Source organism: Protopterus annectens, chromosome 3.part0 (assembly GCF_019279795.1).
Source record: "Protopterus annectens isolate FY-2018-M chromosome 3.part0, PAN1.0, whole genome shotgun sequence".
In the NCBI taxonomy this organism is placed as follows: domain Eukaryota; kingdom Metazoa; phylum Chordata; order Ceratodontiformes; family Protopteridae; genus Protopterus; species Protopterus annectens.
The window spans coordinates 1,339,296,184-1,339,314,682 of NC_056731.1; positions in this window are offsets into that span (position 1 = coordinate 1,339,296,184).

Consider the following 18,499-nt stretch of genomic DNA (forward strand, 5'->3'; position numbering starts at 1 on the left):
ATACACACTGTACCCACACTAGAATGATACCAATTTACTAATTCAGTACTGAAGCCAATTATTTACCCTTGAATTTATAGATCATTCTTAGTGAAAGTAGAATGATGTTCAGTGCAAAGACCCTGTGTGCTTTAAAGACATGAATAGAGAACTCAACAATATCTCCCAGCATCTTCCACAGGGTGGAATGCCTAAAATTGTTCATTCCCGCATAAACAACTGCAAGGTGATTATTATATTTAGGTTGTACAGGGACTTACGAGCCTTAGAAACATCCCTAATCTTAGCATCACAGAGTCAGCTGTCACCCTGTCCTTTGTAAGCCTGGTGAGTGCTGTGTGTGTGTGTGTGTGTGTGTGTGTGTGTGTGTGTGTGTGTGTGTGTGTGTGTGTGTGTGTGTGTGTGTGTGTGTGCGTGCGTGTGTGTGTGTGTGTGTGTGTGTGTGTGTATGTGTGTCTTATAATGGAGTCACCAATGTCTAAAATAATTTTGAGATGGTTGCATACTTATAAGACTTTAATGATGCAGGTATGCAGTACAGGTAACTCACAATAGCTGTATTTATATCTCTGGCTGTAGGTGAGATTTTAGTATTTTGGCTACATGCCAGAAGCAAGTTAGAAAGATGTGTAGGAGCCAAGGAATCTTTGCTACCTCAGAAAATGTAGGAGAGAGGCTCTGGTGCTCTGGTAATGTAACGTTTTTCTAATGCTACTTACTGGCCATGGACGGGATGGAGAAACTAACTTTCAATTTAGATAAACAAGTGCATCTCACAGGTATAACTAGTATGAGTTAGAAGAAATAGGTTTTCAATAAACATGAGGTAATTACTACATTGCCTTAGAAAACCAAGTGTAACTAGAATGGCTAAGGATGACGCTAAAGACAGCTGGGACTCCATGTTATGAGAAAAGTATTGTAATCACTTCTTGCATTTATAATTATACTGGTTTGAGGGCAGTTTGAAGTTTGAGGGCCATGAGTTTGAGACCACTGCACAGAGGAAAGCAGACATTGTGATGTGGCATAACTCCTATTCATTGCTACACTTACATTTCACTAAAATCACAGAAACATAGAAAATACTTTATCATTTATAACTGAATATGATGTTGTGGTGAGGTATTTCGAATTTACTTTGTAGACATAGCTCAAGTATTGTGCTGAGACAGGTAGAACACTTTGGTTCAATATATAGGTGTTATTATAGTAAACAGCTGTATGCAGAATAAGTAAATGTATAATTATTTGAGTCATTATGTTTTTACATCACCATGTAGCTGTTTAAAGCTACTAGCTGTGTCAATAAATATATTTATTTTCTATTTTCTATTTATTTTCTATTTTATATCTATTTTTATATATTTTTATATTTTATATTTTATATATATATAATTTTATTTATATATATATAAATATAATTATATATTTTATATATTTTTATATCTATTTTATATTTATTTTCTAATATATCTTTACCATCTCAAAGTGCTTACTCCTCTCTGTACTCTTTTTTTTTCTAGACCTAACACCACTCTTAAGTATTCAACTGCGGTACCACCTTTATCATCCTTATAAGAAAAGCGCAGTCCGGGTCTGAACTGTCTGCAAACAGCTAAAGTTAACTTTGAGTATGTGTCTACCTGTTTGAGCCAATATTCATTTTTCCCTGGAGAGCACTCTGCTTTGACTTGTAAGCAGCCCCCCCCCCCCCACTCACTCATCTTCCACTTTCTCTCTTATTCCTTTCTATTAGCAAATAGTATCCATAACTGATCAATACTGTGTGTTTGTTAATTTACACTGAGACCACAGTAGCCTACTGATACAAGGTTATCCTGTTTTTCCACCTGAGTAATGGTTAAGAAATGACTTACAGTTTCAGAGCAGTCCTTGGTCAATTGTGATTGTTTCTTAAACACAAACTTGTCTTTGCTTTGGCTCATTAGCAGCAGTACAAAGAACTGCCTGCTCACACCATTGTTCTCCCCTCCCCCTTCCCTGTTTATTACCTTAAGACAATCCCAAAGTTAATAAATATTACCTGTGGCAGGCACCATTTTTACAACTACAACCACCCTTGTCACTATCATGTGTTCATTTATCAGTTAACTCTGTTAACTGATTGTTTCCAGCCCCCTCATAAGAGCAACGAACAGGGTCTCTATCTGCTATGCTCCCCACCCTGTCCCCTATTCTCTCCCACCCCCAGTGGTCCCACCTTTATTACACTCACAAACCCCTCCCATCTTTCCAGTAGCCAACCACAGCACTAACCCAGCACTACCTCCTCCATCTTCCCACTACTATCACACCTCCTCAACTAACATGTACAAGCATACCTTACCTATGCTCATAGCATACACTCTCCTTGCATATCTTACATCCTACCAAAGCTCCATAATTTCCCCCACTATATCACTACCACTGTACTACTACTCACACCACCACTCATGTCTCACCCTCACTCAGCTCCCCTCCCACCAACTCAAGAACCATCCCTATGCACCCCCCACATATTCTACCAACTATATTACTCAAGCATAAAGCATCCCTACAACTTAACACAGTAACCCTCCCACCATACCTATTACCCAAAGAGCACAATCATAAAGTTTCCCTTATAAACAAACACATTCAAAAACTGAGAAAACTAATAACCTCATGCATATCTAAACTAGCCCTAAGTGGAGATATCCACCCCAACCCTGGCCCTACCATCTCCAACCCCAGTCCTCATAATCCGACTAGAAACCACAACTTCTCCCATATTACAGCCAATAGAAAGCCAAGTGACTTCCTTCTACTAAGCCTAAATATTAGAAGTATATTCAACAAAGTCCATGAACTCCATGCCACCATAGACTTGTACTCCCCAGATATAGTCATCCTGACAGAATCCTGGCTAAAACCTCACATTACCAGTGAGCAAATACTCCCTACAGGTTATGGCATACTAAGAGTAGACCGGCTAAACAAGAAAGGAGGCGGTGTAGCTATAATATTTAAACAGCATCTAAACATCCAGATCTTAAAATCATCAGCTCCACAAATAGGCAATGAAGAAATAATATATGCCAACCTCAAAATAAACCAAAACAAAACCATCAACATAACTAGATGCTACTTCCCACCTGGCCAAAACATCCCTCCACTAGAAAACCTCCTCAGCTGGTCTACCCACCATCTCCCCCAAGAAACTATCATTTTAGGTGATTTCAATATTGACTGGAAATCCTGTTCTGGCAACCATCCAACCCATCATGTAAACCTTCATGGCTTCACCCAACTAGTCCAGTTGCCAACCAGGATAAATAAAAACTCCAGCAAGCATACTACCCTGGACTGGATACTAGTCAGTAAGAACCCCCAGTCATATATAACAGGCTGCTTATTAGATAGCCTCAGTGATCACTCCCCAACATTCCTACTCAAAAAATACCTATACCAAGCTAAACCTGTCATCTACCGTCAAATACGTAAAAACCTAAACTTTAACCCACTCACATTCATCTCATCCCTCAAAGAATGTAACTGGCATCCTCTGAAGTACCTCAGTCTAGATGACGCAGTTGAATTTTTTAATACTACCTTCCTGAGCATCCTTAATTACCATGCCCCCATAATACTTTCCAGAATCAAAGGACAACCCTCCCCATGGCTACAGAAAACCACTAAGTCAGAAATGAAAAACAGGGATAAAGCCTGGGAGCACTGGCACAAAACCAAAACCCCCGCAACTAGACAGAAATTCCTAGAACTACGTAATAGAGTCAAAAAGATAATAAAACAGGACAAATTCCAATACTACCTGTCTGCCCTAGACTCCTCACAACACAGCCCCAAACAATTCTGGTCCTCCATAAACTCCATCCTCCAACCAGGTAAAGTCAGTACCCCTCCTTCTAACATCTCTCACTCCTCAGAAAATATTGCTACCTCATTCAACACACACTTCACACAAACCATACTATCACTAGCTAAAGAACACAACCCCCCCTCCCCTCCAACCCACACCTTCAACTAGTAATCTCCCCACTGCCTTCTCTTTTTCTCCTGTACCTACCTCCAACATAAAAAAACTCTTAACTAAACTTAAGCCCACCAGATTAGCAGCAGACAACCTACCAAGTGAATACCTACAAATCGCAGCTGAGGCTCTGGCCTATCCAGTATCCGTCTTGATTAACCGATCTCTGTCAGAAAGTTATGTTCCCACACTGTGGAAAGTATCACATATAATTCCCCTCCACAAAGGTGGACCCTCTACAGAACTAACCAATTACCGCCCCATAGCTATTCTCTCTCCACTCTCCAAAATACTAGAGAGATGCATACAGTCTCAGGTCTCAGACTACCTCCTTACTAACAACCTCCTTTCCAATACTCAGCATGGTTTCCGACCAAACCATAGCATCACCACTGCCTTACTCTCCTTTACTAACACTATCCTTCAGCATAAAAACAATGGCTATCTCTCCTCTGCTACTTTCCCAGACCTATCTAAAGCATTTGACATGTTCCCACACAAACAACTTATCTCTGTCCTCAATAACCTATCCTTCTCACAATCAGTCACCAACTGGTTTCAGAGTTACCTGTCTGACGCCAACAATCCATTGTATGGCAGAATGACATATCTCCCCAACTACTTGTCTCCATAGGGGTTCCCCAAGGATGCATCCTTGGACCCCTACTCTTCTCTGTTTTCACCAATAATCTAGCCTTTGCCACCAAACATGGCACACTCATACAATACGCAGATGACTCAACCATCGTCTGCTCAGCCCAGTCCCTACCCAAACTGCAAAAAGTCACACAGGAAGCCTTTTCCTCTGTTGAAACTTGGTTATCCGATGCCCAATTAATACTCAACCCAAACAAAACTAAACTACTCATCTTCCACCCCACCAAACATACTCAAAACAACTCTCACTTTAAGGACAACACAACTCTATACCCAACTGAACACACCAAATTGCTAGGAGTGGAAATAGACAATAAACTAAAATTTGACTTTCACATATCCTTGACCATAAAAAAAGTCCACAAAAAACTAGGAGCACTATACAGAAATAAGCAACTTCTCACCAAAGCAGCAAAGATTTCAATAGCAAATTCCCACCTTATCTCCACCCTACTTTATGCCTGTCCAATATTTACCAACCTAAGGCAATGTGATCTAAACAAGCTAGAGACCTGATACAACAAAATCTCCAAATTCGCCACAGGGGCATCCTACCATAGTCACCACTGTCTCTCACTTGCTGAACTGGGCTGGCTTGAACTCCCTCACCTCCCTCAATGGTATCAGCTCTCACTCGCCCACAAACTAGTAAATCATCCAGTAAATGTCCCATCCCTCCAGAATCTACTCCATCGCACCACCAGACCACTAAGATTCAGCAACAAAAATCACTTGCAGATCACTAAAGCCAATAACTCTGCTGGTGAAGCACGATTCTCTTGCACCATAGCCAAATTATAGAACTCCCTCCCACCCACAATTACCTCCGTACCATCATGCACCCACTTCAAAACTTTACTAAAAGCGCACCTAAAAACATGCTTGCTATGCCCTTGCAACTCCCACTCTAATATCACCCTCCCGATCCAACCACTACCTTTTTTTCCACTCCACTAACTACTTTGATTATAGCAAGCTCAGATGCTCATAAGCCAGTACTTATTATACAGCAGGAACTTTTTCTTGTAACATTTATTAATGTCTGTTATGTACTTCACAGATAAAGACGACTCTACTTGTCTACTGATGTACTATGTTCTTCATCTGTAAATATGTTGTAAGTAATTGCTATGTAAATTGTTAATCTCTATGTAATCCAATGTAACTACTGTCTGTTTACTGTAACTGTGGAGCTTTTCTGCCCGGGCCTCCGCTGAAAATGGACCTACGTCCAGTCAGACACTCCCGGTCAACAAATATAAATAAATAAAATAAAAATAATAAAATAAATTTAGACTTCAGGGTGTTAAATTAATCACACACACACACACACACACACACACATATATATATATATATATATATATATATATATAAATATAAATAGATCCACTTTTAAATCCTGAAATACCAAAATCTCGGGTTTTGAGATACCGAATGCAAAACATTGATATTTTGGTATCTTGAAACTTAAAAGTGGACAAAAAAAAAAAAGCCACAGTTAAAATAAGTTGTTTGCAGGGCCTGCACCCCCACATCCCCATACTTAAATATACCAACTCCAAGATTGCGCTACAGTGAAGAGAACAGTAATGCACCTGTTGCAAACAACTTATTTTAGTTTTTTTTTTTTTTTTGGTCCACTTTTAAATTTTGAGATACCGAAATCTCGATGTTTTCAGTTCGGTATCTCAAAACTCGAGATTTTGGTATTTCGGGATTTAAAAGTGGACCCATATTACTTTTTATATATATATATATATATATATATATATATATATATATATATATATATATATATATGGGTTCACTACATATGACCTAAAGTTCATTTGACCTAAACCCATTTCAACTAAACCAAATGACCTAAAGTTCATTTGACCGAAAACTCATTTGACCTAAAACTCATTTGACTGAAAAATAGCACTGGCAGTCTGTAGAGCACTGTAAGGCAAGTAAAAGGTATATGCCATGTTCCCCACTGTAGTGCGACTCTGGAGTTAGAATATATTGTTGGGGGGTGTGGGGGGCACAGCCCCCCACAAAGTTTAGTTTTACTGAACAATATCAAATCAAAGCACATAATATCTAATCAAACTAGGTGGGGGGCTACACCCCCACCCCCCTAACAATATATTCTAACTCCAGGGTTGCACTACAGTGGGGAACAGGGCATATACCTTTTACTTGCCTTACAGTGCTCTACAGACTGCCAGTGCTATTTTTCAGTCAAATGAGTTTTAGGTCAAATGAGTTTCAGGTCAAATGAACTTTAGGTCATTTGGTCTCAGTGAAATGGGTTTAGGTCAGATGTAGTGAACCCATATATGTATATATATATATATATATATATATATATATATATATATATATATATATATATATATATATATATATATATATATATAAATTATATATATATATATATATATATATATATATATATATATATATATATATATATATATATATATCTGTTTTCAACAGTTACTTTGTTTCATAAGTTCTTAGGTTCATAGGTGTATACTAGATTAATGACCACTAAAGCCTTTATAAGCCTAGCTGTGCAAACCAAATATGACCCACAAATTTGATTTATATAGGTGGTGATTTAATGACTACTTTTGTCCATTAGAGACATAGGCACCAGACCAGGAGTTAATTTCCAATTACCCATTCATTGGTCCAAGTTGTACTTAAATAAGGATAGGGAGGAACTCTGCTTCATGTGGATGGGGAGCCTGAGTATTCCAGAGAATGGGAATCCTCAGAGAAACATATATGTCTCTCCAGCATGTCCTATTCATGTCGCAAGAAAAATGTAAGTCTTTTAATCTTTTAGTTCTGATGCTGTTTGTTTTGTGGATGTACAAAAGGCTCGCAAAAAGTGGGTCCAGGGACGCCCTGTATGCCAGGCAAAGGTCACCTCTCAGACGTCTGTATGATACTGAGTAAAGAGACAGGGATTTGAGGCAATCAGCACAGGATACTGTGTTTATTCCCTATATATTTTTTGTAAGGAACCTTTGTGGAGGTTCTAGTTGCTGCATGTGTCTGGTCAGGTACATACCGAAGGGGACACTATATTCTATGATGTGCCTGATGAGTGATATGATGACTTCTCTGGACCTACAAACCTTGCCTTAAGTTGAGCAACATAGAAGGATTTTCTTACTACCTTGGACACATGTTGCTTGAAGACTAGGTTACTATCTACATGAGTTCTCAGAACCCTTCAGATCCCTGACTAGTGAATTAACTTTTAAGGGTGTTTTATTAATGACATAGTTTTCTGGGGTAGTAGACTTCCCAAAATGTACTATAATGCACTTCTTGATATTGAGTTTTAAGTCATAGCTTTGGCACCAAGTTGTTTGTCTGTATTATACCTTTCTGAAAGTTGCTCTCATATTGGGAGGATTTAGTGACTGTTCCCAGTTTTCAGTCATCTGTGAACTTGGTCAGCCAAAGGCCTTTGAGATTGGCTTTGACATCTGAGAAGTAGATGCCAAAGAGGAGTGGGCACAGCACAGACCTCTGTGAGACTCCACTAGTGACTGGCCTGTTTCCGGTGGTGGCCTCATCAATTCTAACCTCCTTGTTCCTGTCAGTGAGCCAACTAGCTATCCAGCATATTATAAAAGGGTTTATTGCCTAGTTCTATAAGTTTGTTGACAATGTTCGAGTGGGGTATTGTAATAAATGCTTTAGCCAGATCTAGGTAGCCAGTATGCACAGTTTTCCTTCAGCCATTACCTTTATGACCTTTTCAAAGAAGTCCACCAGATTCAGTAAGCATGACATTCCTTTGACAAGCCCAAACTGGGATGGATCCAGTGACTGGTGGTCTCCTATGTTTTTATTGATAATCTCCATAATAATCATTTTCATGGTTTTGCAAACAAGACTAGTCAGACTAATGGGTCTGTAGTTTTCAGGATCAGTTGAAGGTCCTCCCTTATGAAGGGAGATGACCATAGTAGTCCTCCATTCACATGGCACAAAGCCTGTTTTAAGACTATAGTTAAATAATGATTCCAGGGGTCCTGATACATTATATTTTGTACTATTCAGGAGGCACCCTGGGATGTTATCTGTGCCCATTAAGGCCATGTTCTTGGCTTTAGTGAGTACAGTCAGTACATGCTTCCTAGTTATAATTGGAGGGGTTATGTTTGAGGGGATGGTTGGTGGTGAGAGTGGGGTAAAGTTGGAAGTGAATTTGTCCACTAATAGGTTCACTATATTGCTAGGCTTGATGAATGTGGCACCATTAACCACAAGTTCAGCACATTGATGTATGCTGCCCTTTAGGATTCTGACATAGCTGTAGAAGGCCTTGTGGTTCTTTCACCTGGGAGGCTATTTTCACTTCAAAGTTGGCTTTGCTTGACCTAATTAGCCTTCTTAGTCACCTGTTTACTTTGATGAGAGAGTTTCTTTCTTTATGGTTATTACCCTTGCTGATTTTTGCCATAATTTTTTCCTTTTGTTGTATATCCTGTTTAATTTGAGATGCCACCAGGTTGGTTTGTTTCTATGGCTAGTCCTGAGCTTACTTCTGGAAGGTACAGCAGCATCTATGCAGCCATTGACATGGTTGTACAGAGATCCTGAGGGCAATTCAGCATAGTCTGCTGTGTTTTTTGGGTTTGGAGGGCCATTGAATTTTGATAATCCATCACTTAAAAGGTAATTTGCCTTGGAATAATTCCTAACTGTTACTGGTTTAAATTAGATTACGGTGTTGACTTTGATTTCAAAGGAGACAGCTTCATGGTCAGACCTTACCAGGGAGGATGAGACATTTGGGGGGGGTGCAGTGTTCTCCCATATTTGTAAGCATGAGGTCCAGTATGTAGAAGCCTCTAGTGGGTGTAGCCAACTCTTATGTCAAGGGTGTTTGTATGTACAAAGTCCAGGAATCTGTATGCCTGTAGATTTGAGGCTGTGTAGGATTCCAAGTCTATAGAGGGGTAATTAAAATCTCTCATGAGTAGGGTGTTAGGTTGGATGGTAATTGTCTCCAGTAGGTCCAAGTATGCATGGTGAACTTCTTGGGATATGGAGGGTGACCAATAGCTGGCTAGGATGTGGTACCAGGATTTTGTCTATGGTGATCTGCACATGGAGGAATTCCTGTGCATCATCCTGTTTGACCACCCTAGAGGTATGCTTGTTATGGATGTATATTGAGACACTTCCTCCTTTGGTCCTTTTCTGTGCAGCTTCTGGTCTAAAAGTGTGGAAGGCACTGAAACCTTGCACTGATGGGGTACTTTCTTACATTCTAATCCATTCCTCAGTAACTGCACAGATGTCTATATTCTTGAGTATGAGGAGGGCTTGGAGGGAGTGTCGTTTTTTTTGTTTAGGCTCCTGGCATTGAGCTGTAACAACTTGAGATTCATCTGAGTTGATTTTGCTATGTTGGTAGGTTTGTCAATTTGGAATTGCCTAAAGAAGGCACTATGGGGGTGGATAAAGTTTTAGTCAGTATTTGAAAGCCTAGAGGGGAGATGTGCAGACTATCATTGGCAAAGCAACATGGTCTATTAACTATGTCCTACCAAACTGACAAATATTGGATTTCCTTAGAATGACGCCAGAAAGATAGCCAGTTGTTGAAATCAATAATTTTTGCTCATATTGTGGCATCATCCTTGGTGATGATAACATGCTGCTCAGTGCTTGCCTCATAGGATCATAGGAGATTACTAGGCTATCAACCTGGAGATTATTTTAAGCCTAGCCGTTTCAACTCAATGTAATACCGTACAGGTACTAGTCAATACCCAAAAATTGGACTTAGTGATGACTGCCCATGTTCAGGAAGGCTGTGGGCTCTGTCCCTGGTAAGAGTTTACGGTGCCCCATCCACTCATCCAGGTTCCTCTTGAACAGCGTCACAGAGGTGCTCTGTTTCACATGAATTGGTAGCCTGTTCCAAAGATGTGACAGTTGTTGGGAGATAAATCTGTCCCTCCAACATGTCCTATTTAAGACACAGGCCATATGTAAGTCCCTGGAACGGGTAGCCCTAGACCATTTGATTAATGGATATGCAGTAAATTCATTAGGTTTGGGTCTTGGGTTGCTCTGTAGGCCAGGCATAAGTTTCCCCTAAGAAGTCTATATGATATGGAGTATAGTGACAGGGATTTTAGTCGATCTGTGTAAGGCACATGCTGGAGGCCTTTGATCTTCTTTGTTAGAAACCTCTGAGGTTTCTCTAATTGCTATAGGTGCTTAGTGCTGTACATACTGAATGGGGCATTATACTCAACTCCATAATGTCCCTCTTCATATAGTACAGGGAGGTGCATCTCAGGTCATTTACACCTACCTACATGGACTATAAAAATGCTGACCACAAAGGTCATAGCACACAGAGAGTTTAATAGTTTGAGTGCTTTCATTCCAGTAAAGCTGGAACTTCCTCAGAAACAATGTAGCAACTTCCTGCATTCCTTAAAAAGACTTAAAGGCACCAAGCATTACAAAAATTAAACACACATAAAGTATTATTGTAAAATAAGAAATAATGCTAAGAAAACATGTAAAAGACAAAACCCAATAAATGAAAAACATTAAAACAATTTTATATAACATACTTGTGTCTGAAGTGCAAATTTTAAAATGGTAAATGGTAAGGGGTAGTCAACCCAGAACGCAGACCTGTGTAGAAAAAAAATAATAATAAATGACTACGACTCAAAATCTGGCAGGAGTACACATTTCTGATACAACTGAATTAAACTGCAAGACTACGGACCAGCAGGGTTTAAAATAGAAACAGATAACTTTTATAAGTAATTCTACATATGTAAATAGAAGTGCAAAATAATGCAGAAACACAATCTTCCCACAACCACTAATTAAAATACAAGAAAAAGGTTTGAAACAAACTTAAGAATACAAACAGATGGAACAGAGCAGAAAAGTACAAAGTAGTATTACCATGCGGGTCAGCAAGTGCAACTCAAATATTTCAACAGAAATTAAATAAATAAAAGAATATAATCCACTTTCTTTTTTTTTTTTTGAAAACTAGTTACTCACAGTTCAACACCTCTCTGCTTCTCGGGTAAAAGATCAACCATCTACACCTGTAGACATAGAGAAGAGAATAATAAATTCCTTGATTACTGTGAATGATATGTCATATTTTTGCCTTTTTAGGAATGGAGTAAATGTATACAGCCTGCATTTCATTTTGGAGGTGGTGTAATTGTTAGTCAAGTGCCCACGTAACAGAAACATTTCAGCCCTCACCTTAGAAATATTATTTTTCAGAAATAATTTGATTTTTGTTGATAAAGGTTTCTTTCAGAGTCATACTGTGAGACCCAACACGTGGATTCCTTTTCAGTAATTGATAGTTACAATGTTAACTACAAGATCTGTAACTGTGGGATAACTAAGGAAGTTTTCCCTTTACCACTGAGGTCAAGTGACCTCAAAGTTAGAATATATGGAGTACCTGAGGTGCATTATTGTTGTGAAAATAGATGATGTGTAGTCATCAGCTTTCAAATTTCATTCTTTCAGAGAACAATGAAGAAAAACTTGATTAGTTTCCATGAATTCTTCATTGAGTTCAATTGCTACAGTCTGGAATTTAGATTTCCTTGTGATGACTTTGAAAATAATATATAGCTTGTGGGTGACGGGTGGAACACACTGCAGGATGAGTCTGATGACTGCAGGTTACAGAAAATCAGAAAACAGCATCTTTTTGTGTATTGCAAGTCTTGCCATTTGGTTTTCAGGAGGGACTCTTCCAGAATTTATGAAATCTTTTGCTATTTCTCTCCAGCCAGTATAAATAAGATGCAGTTAAAATTGCTGCCATTTCTACGAAAATTACTGCATGACCCATATGATATCACATATGAACTAATGCACTTAGGTTAGTTGTAGCTGGGTGGGGAGGTGAACAGAAGATCGAGACAGTCCCTGCTTCATTGTAGTGTGTGCTGACATTGCCAAGGGATGGACAGGGGTGAGACACTGGTTGACCACCATATGAATTCACTAAATCTGCAGCACAATAACTTAGATATGACATGATTTAGTTTGAAAAAAAAAAAACAAGAAATATATATATATATATATATTTCTGATCATTGCAGCATACTGTGTGAAAACAATTTCAATCATGTATGCAGTCCAATGCTACCAATATTGTTGTGGCTCTTTAATTACTTTTGCTTTTTTCAGTATTACAATACTAATCATACATGCAAAATGAATGTGGGGCACTCCACATTTCTGCTCCTGTTTTAACATAGGTGCAGATTCAATAAAGCCTACATGGCTTGCTAAAACTGTGTGTGCATCGTGGTGCACTGCGCACACAGTAACTCGCTGATTTGCATCTGGTAATCAGCTCTACAGGTTGTGCAGTGGTGCACAAACATGGTAAACATTGTGGCATGCTAATTACAGCATAAACAGCAGAACTGTATACTAATCAACCAATCCAAGATGGAGGAGCTATTCAGCAGGTTATAAAGCAATTGTGTACACTCAGTGCAGATTTAGGCCTTGAATTCCAAAACCTATTGGAATACTGCCACAGAAGCTGCTCTACACAGAAACAATGTTAAGAGCTGCTGTTGCTCTCCTGCATGTGTATGTGCAACAGGCCCAAGTCTATGCTGCTGCTGCTACTGCTAATAGGCCTTGGCCGCGAAGGAGAAGGGTGTTTAGACCCCATTTAACTTTTCATGTTTTGCATGAGATGGAAATTGTAGAGTGCTACAGGGTATGTAGAGACACACTACAGGATCTCTGCAACCTCTGTCATCCTCAACCGAGAGCCAGGGCAAACCAAGGGGAACCAATACCTTTGGAAAGTAAGGCATGTGTAGGACTTAGAATATTAGCTACAGGAACCTTCCAGGAACCAACAGGGGATATGCTGGAGGTGTCATGGCATCAGCATCCAGGATTCTCCATCAGCACAGTTTCCTGAAGTTTTGGGTGAAATAGACTGCACGTACATTGGGATCAAAGCATCACCCAGTGAACAGGGAATGGTGTATATAAACAGAAAGGGCTTCCACTCCATTAACTGCCTGGTTGTGTGTAACGCTAAGGGAATCACCTGAGTGTGTGTGCTGCCAACCTCAGGAGTTACCACAATTCCCATATCTGGCACAACTCTATCAGAGGTTTCGAGCAGGTATGTCCCACAAGGTCACTTACTGAGTGGTGCAGGGTATGTACTCGGACCATGGCTGATGACACCCATCAGAAATGCACACCCAACCACTGATGAAGTCTATAATGAGGCACATACTCAAATAAGAAATATGAAAGAACATGTGTTTGGGCTGCTGAAGTCATAGTGCCAGCGCACAGATACATCAGGGGAGGCCTACAGTACAGTCCCCGTACTTGTGCTTAAATTTTCATTGTCTGTGCTATCCTTCACAATATTATCCCGAGAAAACAGCTCCAACAGGAACACCAAGGGGAATGGGCACACATCCCACCACCTCTGGCAAGGTCACCACAGCCACAGATAGTTGAAGAGTCAGAGGGGGAACCACCAGCCACTGTGGGTGTAGATAGATATAGGCGTGCACAATATGCCCTTGCCCTGATAAAGAGGCAAAGGATAGCACATATGTCACCACCTAAGGGGTACAACTTTCATCCTATGCACATACATACAGTAAAATTGATGCAAGGCAATGCTCACTACCTTTACTTACCCATGTAATGACTGTGTACTGCTAGCATCACACAGAGTCAGCCCTGAATTAAAATACCTGTAACTCCTGGACTATCAAGGTAAGTGTAGAACCTCATATAGGAAAATAAATAGCTAAAAACACAAATGACTGGCAGTTCCTTGCACAATATTACTTGCTAATGTATCTGAGTAGAATGTGGGTGAGTTTTACAGCAACAACATCAGTATTTGACAGGACTGACGTGTCAATAGATGTGTTCTCTATCAATTAGTAGGCCTCATGCATCAAGGATACACACAATACAACAACCTGTAAGAAAGCACAAGTACAGTTTTCAAAAGAGCATCACAAACACATATCTACTAAGCACTCAGTCAGCTATGTACCCTGTGCATCAGACAAAAGAAGTGTGTCCCTGAATTCAAAAGACAGAATCAAGGAGATGCCACATCATTTGCACAGGGTGTCGTTAGGGAAGGCAGGAGGCCAAGGCTGACACAAGAGGTCGTGAGTATGTGAGCATAAGACAGGTAGGCAGGTAGAAATTTAGATAAATTATCAAATGGCCACTGAGACGCAATGAGCTGTAAGCCTCACAAATGCCTCATGTACCTGATATGTGTGTGTGTGTGTGTGTGTGTGTGTGTGTGTGTGTGTGTGTGTGTGTGTGTGTGTGTGTCTGTATGGGCACTCGAGGTGAAAAATGTGTGTGAGTGTCTGCAAGGACACAGCAAAGCTCTGTGCAAGATCTGTATCCTGGTATGTCAGACAGGTGTGAGACGTGCATGGTAGGTAACAGTTCATTGTTGTTTCCCACTGACAATGAGAACTGGCTCTGCCAGGAGTTGCACTGGCATGTCTGTGCCCATGGTCAGATATGCTGCTGCTACTTGAATGTGACTGATGTCTGCTGAATGAGTATTCTCATGGGTATGCCCAGGACCATGCCCCCATGACCTTCCATGTCTGGGTGTGGACACCTCAATCACTGACGTAGCAGTGGAAGTATTGCCACTATGGGAGTGTGATCTGGTATGACCAAATTGACTAACATTAATAATGCTGTTGACCTACATCCACGTGGATGATGTCCCCCTCCCAGTAGATGTTCCATCACAGACACTGCCTGTTCCATCATGTCATTCACCTGATCTATTGAATCGGCCATGCCATGGAGACAGTCATGCACATCAGCCTGTACCACATCTGCAACCCTACGCATGTCTTCGAAGGCCATAGTGGAGCATGGCTGCATCTCCACGATGGCCCTAAACAGTAATTGAGTGGAGGCTGGACAGCAGGCCTCCTCTGAGCACCCCTAACAACTCTCCTGTGTGGCACTGTGCCCAGAATTTGGCTATGGCTAGAGTCAACCGGCACTGAAACCACAGTAACCACACTACCCTGATCAAGTATGTCACCCGCCACCTGTCCAATATTTGAGGGCTAAGTGGAATAAGAATGTGTAGGCCTTCAGAAGAAGTTCTACATGTTTTAAAATGAAAGCTCTTAAACTTGTTTAAAATACAGCTTTGTGGCATTCTGTGAAGGGTTTTTTGTTTTTTACATAATTATTTAATACACTGTTTTGAGGAAGTTTTTTTGATTAATATATCAGTTAAGTATAGTTTTAACTGAAATTTGGCTGACACATCCACCCATAGCCTATGTGTAATGAACAGGTATGTTGTTAAGTCTATTAATTTATCAATAGGGTCATAAAAATTCCACAGTAAATATTACTTAACTTTTTCTATATTTTACTATGCAAGCAAATGTTATAACTTGCCATATGTAAGTTTACCTGTAAGCTTTTCCTGGGACATAATTATCCTTCCAGACACATCGGCACTGACATCAATCACATGTTGGTGTGCAGTTTCCACTGAGATTTCTTGATCTCTGATGGTGGACATGAACTCTTCATTTGGTGTCAGTTGTGGCTTGGTAGCCCCCCCCCCCCAATAGCCAGCTGATCACGGGTGACTGCAGCTGCTCTCCTCTGGGCTAATGAAATCATATCAGCAGCTCTGTGGCACACCTGATCATAAGTACTGGTGCAACCCCCTACTGCTCTGACATCGTGAACTAACTGGTTTTAAATCTGTATTCTGGCAACCATATTCCCATGTAATCTCTCAAGCAGAAAGGCACCATGGTGCCTGAATGCCTGCACTGTTACATCATTTCCAGCATCACTGAAAGGGTGTTTGTGTGAATATTAATGCTTGGGTGCCATAATTCTATGCAACATAAAACAGAGAAGGATAAACACATAAATACCACGTAAATAAATTCCTACTTATATACACATATTTTTCAACAATAAGCACTGGAGACACACATTTCAGTTATTAAAATTGAAGGTTATGTGTTTGTACCATATCACACTGACACCCAAACTAATGTTTGGTCCAAAACAAGGAATACCACTGTGGTAATGTATTGATTCCCACCGAAATAACAGGAAGACTACATATTTTCAAGATAAAACCTCTTGAAACACACTTTTGTAGTGGAAACACACAAATGGTGGTTGGCTCCCCCACCCCCAGAACAAGAAGCAAATGAGTTTGCCTAAACCAAGAAATAACACATACAGTAGAGAGTCAATTATCTGACTGTGGATTATCAAAAATGTCAATTATCCGAACACAGCCTTCCAAAGTTTTTAGGTAGGAAAAATCATAAATTCTAAATATGTAAATACTATACATATTCACTTGTGAGTGTTTTTTGAGCTTGTAGCCTGCTCATGTGTGAAAAATATTCTTTATTGTCTACTGGAATCACTAAATGGTTGAAAAGCATGCAGAAAAAAACAAGATTTTTGCAGTTTTTTTATCAAGATCAATGTATGTTTGATTATCTGAACAGTTTGATTATCTGATCTACCCTAGGTCAAAATTAGTTTGGATAATTGGTTCGCTACTGTAATTCAATTGTTATATATATACTTTCAACACAATTCTCACAATGTGTACACATTTACAACACAAAATTCAGTTTTATATGATTGCCAGTCATCTCTCACCATGTCCACCACTCCCCTAGAGGTGTCAATGGGTCATCTTGGAAGCATAACACCCTGTGTCATTCACATAGTACATTACAGTTCCCTGAGATAACATAGAAAATGGTAAGATAAAAAATTTAACAATAACACTTGTGATAAAAGTTAATAACCTGTCTACCTGAGAAATGTAAATGCCTGCCAAAAATGTCTATGCTGACAGTGAACTATAAGAAGTACATATAAATCAATGTTCTATTTTTTACCACATATATATAATTTGCTTTGTAGCATGTTACAAAATCTAGAATGTACTTGAAAATCACAATCATACCTTAGCAAAATTAGAAGCAATCTTCTACCTTCTCCAGATACACAAGTATCCTCATCTTCAAGTTCCCTAAATACAGTTACTTTTTTACATTGTGGATTCAGGCATCTGAGCACGGTGATGATGCAAATGAGATGTGAACTTATTAGAATTGCTGAATACCAAACTTTTGAATTCATGTAGCAGGTGTAAACATAAGGGGGAATTCAGTAAAGCTTACATGATTTTTTTTCCATGCGTATATGGACACACACAGTTTTAGATTCAGTAAACCCTGCTTAGCAGCACACAAACACTTGCAAATAGGGAAGGTTCCATGCAATGCAAATTTTGGCTTAAGCAGGTGATTTCATGCAAATTAGCCAGGTGGAGTGATCCAACAAGCCATAAGGCATCTGCGTAGACTCCATTTCCGTATTAGTAGTGTACTTGGAAATTTTCTTCATATAGGTGTCTACACGGAAAGAAGAGGATATAAAAGTCCACAAATATGGACGTACCTCCCCTGAAAAGTTTAGATCACATATATAAATGTGCAAAACATACATTGTGGATGTCTGAAAAAGGCAGAGAATATGCAAAATTAATAATATTTTTTTTTATTAATTTCTGCATTTTTGCGCTATGTGATGCATTGCACAAACATGCTTAACAGAAAAATTAAAAACATTGTAAAATAACATTTATAATGTAGCTTAGACAAATGTACTGTAGGGCCTTGCGTCAGGTCTGTACAATGGTGCATTTGTGCTGTTACC